The sequence below is a fragment of the Tetranychus urticae genome, unplaced genomic scaffold, assembly GCF_039701765.1.
Source record: "Tetranychus urticae isolate SD_2017Ah unplaced genomic scaffold, NJAU_TeUrti_SD_1.0 Scaffold_4, whole genome shotgun sequence".
In the NCBI taxonomy this organism is placed as follows: Eukaryota; Metazoa; Arthropoda; class Arachnida; order Trombidiformes; family Tetranychidae; genus Tetranychus; species Tetranychus urticae.
This window is the reverse complement of record NW_028315836.1, coordinates 447501-452500: the sequence shown is the minus strand read 5'-3', so window position 1 is coordinate 452500 and position 5000 is coordinate 447501. Positions and strand designations below refer to the sequence as shown.

The 5000-nt window shown below is 41.9% G+C and overlaps 3 non-coding genes across 3 annotated transcripts in view; all 3 read right to left on the bottom strand.

The window, feature by feature from the left end:
* Positions 1-643, bottom strand: part of LOC149092955 (large subunit ribosomal RNA) — a 4168-nt gene extending 3525 nt beyond the window's left edge. Inside the window, exon 1 of the ribosomal RNA XR_016200459.1 lies at positions 1-643. This exon is cut by the window's left edge and continues 3525 nt beyond it. This is a non-coding gene — a ribosomal RNA (large subunit ribosomal RNA).
* Positions 644-1119: 476 nt separating this feature from the next.
* LOC149092954 (5.8S ribosomal RNA) lies at positions 1120-1274 on the bottom strand. The gene has a single exon (XR_016200417.1). It is a non-coding gene; the product is annotated as a 5.8S ribosomal RNA (ribosomal RNA).
* Positions 1275-1761: 487 nt separating this feature from the next.
* Positions 1762-3931, bottom strand: LOC149092953 (small subunit ribosomal RNA). Its single transcript, XR_016200358.1, has one exon. It is a non-coding gene; the product is annotated as a small subunit ribosomal RNA (ribosomal RNA).
* Positions 3932-5000: the final 1069 nt, after the last annotated feature.

Here is a 5000-nt window from a genome sequence, read left to right as displayed (position 1 = left end):
GAGAGTTGAGAAAATGCACTCCTCATGCACATATTGCACTCCTCCTATCAATACCAAGATCCAAGGGCAGGCTAAAAGTTACCCCTTAACCTACTGATCTTGGAACGCTGTAAAGCATTCTTAGCACTGAATAGAAAAAGGCAACAATACACAAGAGGAGCTGAGTTCTCCTCTCAGCTACACTTCGTGGTTCTATCCGTTTCTCTACAAGCGGTTTCACGTCCTTTTGAACTCTCTCTTCAAAGTACTTTGCAACTTTCCCTCACGGTACTTGTTTGCTATCGATATTACCATCGTATTTAGTCTTAGGAGGAGTTTACCTCCTAATTTGGATTGCACTCTCAAGCAATCTGACTCTATCCGCGACTAAAGCCAGTAATCGATATTCCATTAACCAAGATCTGCCACCGGCCTAGAACCGTCTCTGGGAAGAGGGCCCTTGTCAGAGGGACTTGCAGATTTAGTTGAAATAATCGTGACTCTAACCATTACGCAGCACCGCTTTCCACCTTTCAATGGAAAACCTTTGCGCCGGACTCATCCCTTTTCACTCGCCGTTACTCAGGGAATCTCATTTGATTTCTTTTCCTCCGCTGAATTATATGCTTAAATTCGGCGGGTAACCTCACCTGATCTGAGATCAAAAATATTGATTAAGTTGATTAATGTTTATTTGTGTTGTTTGCAAGCAAGCAACGTAAATCTACTTTAATGTTTGCACAAATTTTGCCTTTGCATTACTTCTTAGGTCTGCTTTAACAGAATGAAATAGCTACTATTTGTACGATTTATACAAGTGCAAGAAGATTCATCAGTTAACAGGTTAGTTGATCACCATAGTTATCTGCAATACGACTTTAGCGTCGTCAGATAGGCGACTAACCTTAGAATCTCATGCTAGTATCTATTCATATATACTGCTTGCAGAGATGAAATATGCATTGTACACAAAATTTATCATGTGAAACAAGTAGATTTGAGATTCTCCTTACTAAATTGCAACGAATTGCAATTAAGAAAAGGAATAAAACATCAAGATTCATGCATATAAATATACAATCCTCTCAAAACAATGCATATATGGTAGTATGCAAGTGTTTTGTTGATTATTTTACATCTCAACTCTCAGACAGATGTGACCTCGGAAAAGACCCGAAAGCCGCAATGTGCGTTGGAAGCTCAAGTGCTCGGCGTGTCCTGCAATTCGCACCGATTATCGTAGCTAGCTACGTTCTTCATCGATTGGTAATTCGAGTGATCCACCGCTTGAAGATGTATCTTTGCCACCGTGGGACTTTTAATAAGTATCCTAAATCTGCATTGAGAGGGTTTGAAAACAATTGTATGCAGTTTATAAAAACCATAGTTGTCTTTACTTAGTTAGGCGAAGAAGTGTAAAACTTCCTTCTTTAAACCTTGCCGTCAGCATAAGCTGAAGACTTGATCAGGTACCAAGTATGTAGCAAGACAGGCTTTTCATTATAAACTACAATTGTTTTGCAAAAGAAATTATGGCTATCGTTAGATAACCCTCACTCTTTGTTGCATTGGATAATGAAAGATGGATGTATGAATGAACGAATGTAATGCAAATTAGAATCATGTTGCAATGGCTAAATGTTTGCAATAAACATTCACAATTGCGACTCTAATGCAAATACAATTCAATTGCATTCACCATATTAGCATCTACAATATCACTATGCAGAGTGTTTGATTGTTTGAAGGTTGTATTTCTCTTATAATAAGAGGGTAATACGTTAATGATCCTTCCGCAGGTTCACCTACGGAAACCTTGTTACGACTTTTACTTCCTCTAAATGATCAAGTTTGAACATCTTTCCAGCACAATCCGACCACTAGTTTCCCAATGGTCTGGATTGACCAGTCCGAAGTCCTCACTAAATCATTCAATCGGTAGTAGCGACGGGCGGTGTGTACAAAGGGCAGGGACGTAATCAACGCAAGCTAATGACTCACGCTTACTGGGAATTCCTCGTTCATGGGCAATAATTACAATGCCCAATCCCCATCACGAAATGGGTTCAAGCGGTTACCCACTCCTTTCGGAGCAGGAAACAGTATGCACGATGACCACTTCAGTGTAGCACGCGTGCGGCCCCGGACATCTAAGGGCATCACAGACCTGTTATTGCTCTGTTTCGTGCGGCTGCGAGCGCCGCTTGTCCCTCTAAGAAGTCCTTACAGTGCTACAGCATCCTTACCCTAGCCAATTCTGTAGGCTAATAGCAGCAGAGCCCTCAACAGCCGAAACCATCAAGAGATACTACCACCCACAGGTTGACTAAGGGGGAGTACTGCAGTGTAAACTGCAAGTCTATTTAGTAGGCTAGAGTCTCGTTCGTTATCGGAATTAACCAGACAAATCACTCCACCAACTAAGAACGGCCATGCACCACCACCCACTGAATCAAGAAAGAGCTCTCAATCTGTCAATCCTCTCAGTGTCCGGGCCGGGTGAGTTTTCCCGTGTTGAGTCAAATTAAGCCGCAAGCTCCACTCCTGGTGGTGCCCTTCCGTCAATTCCTTTAAGTTTCAGCTTTGCAACCATACTTCCCCCGGAACCCAAAAACTTTGGTTTCCCGGAAGCTTCCATTCGAGTCATGAAATTAGTTACTCAGAATGATCGCTGGTTGGCATCGTTTATGGTTAGAACTAGGGCGGTATCTGATCGCCTTCGAACCTCTAACTTTCGTTCTTGATTAATGAAAACATTCTTGGCAAATGCTTTCGCTGTAGTTTGTCTTGCGACGGTCCAAGAATTTCACCTCTAGCGCCGCAATACAAATGCCCCCGTCTGTCCCTCTTAATCATTACCTTGGATTCTTAAGACCAACAAAATAGAACCAAGGTCCTATTCCATTATTCCATGCAAGATCATTCAAGTTAAGGTAGTGGTACGCATCATATAGATGGTTGACCATACCGTTTTTAGGCACCTCTTTCGAGGTTTTGGACGCCTGCTTTGAGCACTCTGATTTTTTCAAGGTAAAAGTCTCGATCGCTTGAATCAACACTCGGTAAAGAGCATTGATAGCAAATATCGAGCAATTTTCTGTCTAAACACTATGAATGTAACCACCAGGAAAGAGGAATGAAGGTTCAAGCAAGCATCCGTAGACACAAGCAAGAAACCTAACATCACCATCTAACCCTTTAATCAGTGGACCCCATAGGTTCGACTGAAATCCAACTACGAGCTTTTTAACCGCAGCAACTTTAATATACGCTATTGGAGCTGGAATTACCGCGGCTGCTGGCACCAGACTTGCCCTCCAATAGATCCTCGTTAAAGGATTTAAATTGTACTCATTCCAATTACGGGGCCTCAATAGAGTCCCGTATTGTTATTTTTCGTCACTACATCCCCGTACTGGGATTGTGTAATTTGCGCGCCTGCTGCCTTCCTTAGATGTGGTAGCCGTTTCTCAGGCTCCCTCTCCGGAATCGAACCCTAATTCCCCGTTACCCGTTACAACCATGGTAGGCGCATAACCTACCATCGACAGTTGATAAGGCAGTTGCTTGAGGGATACATCGTCGGCTCAGAGGCCATACGATTTGCTCAGTTATTCAGAGTCATCACAAGAAATGCAACCGAAGTTGCTAAGATCCCCACTGCTAGTCCTTAGACAGCGACCGAAATCACTGAACAGGGTTCTAGGTGAATAAGAATCATTGGTCTTGTACTAATAAATGCGATCCTTCCGTCAGCAAGCTGAGGTTGGAACACTTGTTCATGTATTAGCTCTAGAATTACCACAGTTATCCATGTAAAAAAGAATATCCGAGGAACCGTAACTGATTTAATGAGCCATTCGCGGTTTCACTTTATAAACAGTATGTACTTAGACATGCATGGCTTAATCTTTGAGACAAGCATATGACTACTGGCAGGATCAACCAGGTAACTTGATGTTTTAGCAAAGTAAAATGCTAAACAAGTTGTTTTTGCAGCTATAAATACGATATCCTCAGCTAACAACCAGCAAGTGGATGTTAACTTTAACGAGGTATCGAGATTTATGTCGTGCATTAAGATGATTCTGCAGAAAACTCTTTAGAATCCATCTTCTTCCACTAAAATGTGCAAGCACATCTAGCAGGAGTAACCATTGCTGGGTACGTTTGCAAGTCAACTAAACAGCATAGTATTATAACCGCTTGATACCAATTTCTTGGATCAATCTGCGGTCTGCTTTGCACAAGCAGAGCTCAATACTAATACTGCTCACTCTGTTGAGTGACTAGTTTGAACATATATGCAAGATATGAAGTCTGATAGCATTAAAGCCCAACTCTCATAGATATTGTCAGTCGTACCAAGGAAGACCTTAGGTCTTGCAGGTACTCTACCTTTGTATAATAGTGTGTGGTGATAAGATGATTGACGATCCAAACCCATTCAGGCCCGTCTCTTCAACCACCAAACATCAACAGAATAACAGGAATAGATGCGTGAACAGCTACAGTCTGGACCATACCACTGCTTGATGCATTGACTTATCCATAACCGTAGACAATCACTTACCTCCCCATCAACTACTGATGGTTGCTTCTCTCAATTCAGCAACTACACTCACCACATATAACACAATAAATCTGGTTGTGATCTAAAACCTCTTTTTCTGAAAATTAGACTAAGTCCGTGTCTATTTTTGACACCCAATAACTTTTGAACCATAAGGTCAATCGCGATCATGTTTTTCGGGGTAATATCCCAGTAGTGCCGACTATCGCATGCGCTTATTAATGACCTAAATTACTAAACGCAAGTGGCCTAAAATCGCGCCAATTCGAACATTCTCATTGCTTTTATGGGCTCAACCATTAAAGGCGATTTCCTCTGGTACCAACAGCACGAACTCGATCAAAATTACGCAATCATTAGTTGACCTAATGCTGATAATGTCCAAAAGATTTGGTACCGTGAATCGACCTCGTTCTTCCGTTATAATGAGTCATCATCGAAAATCCAG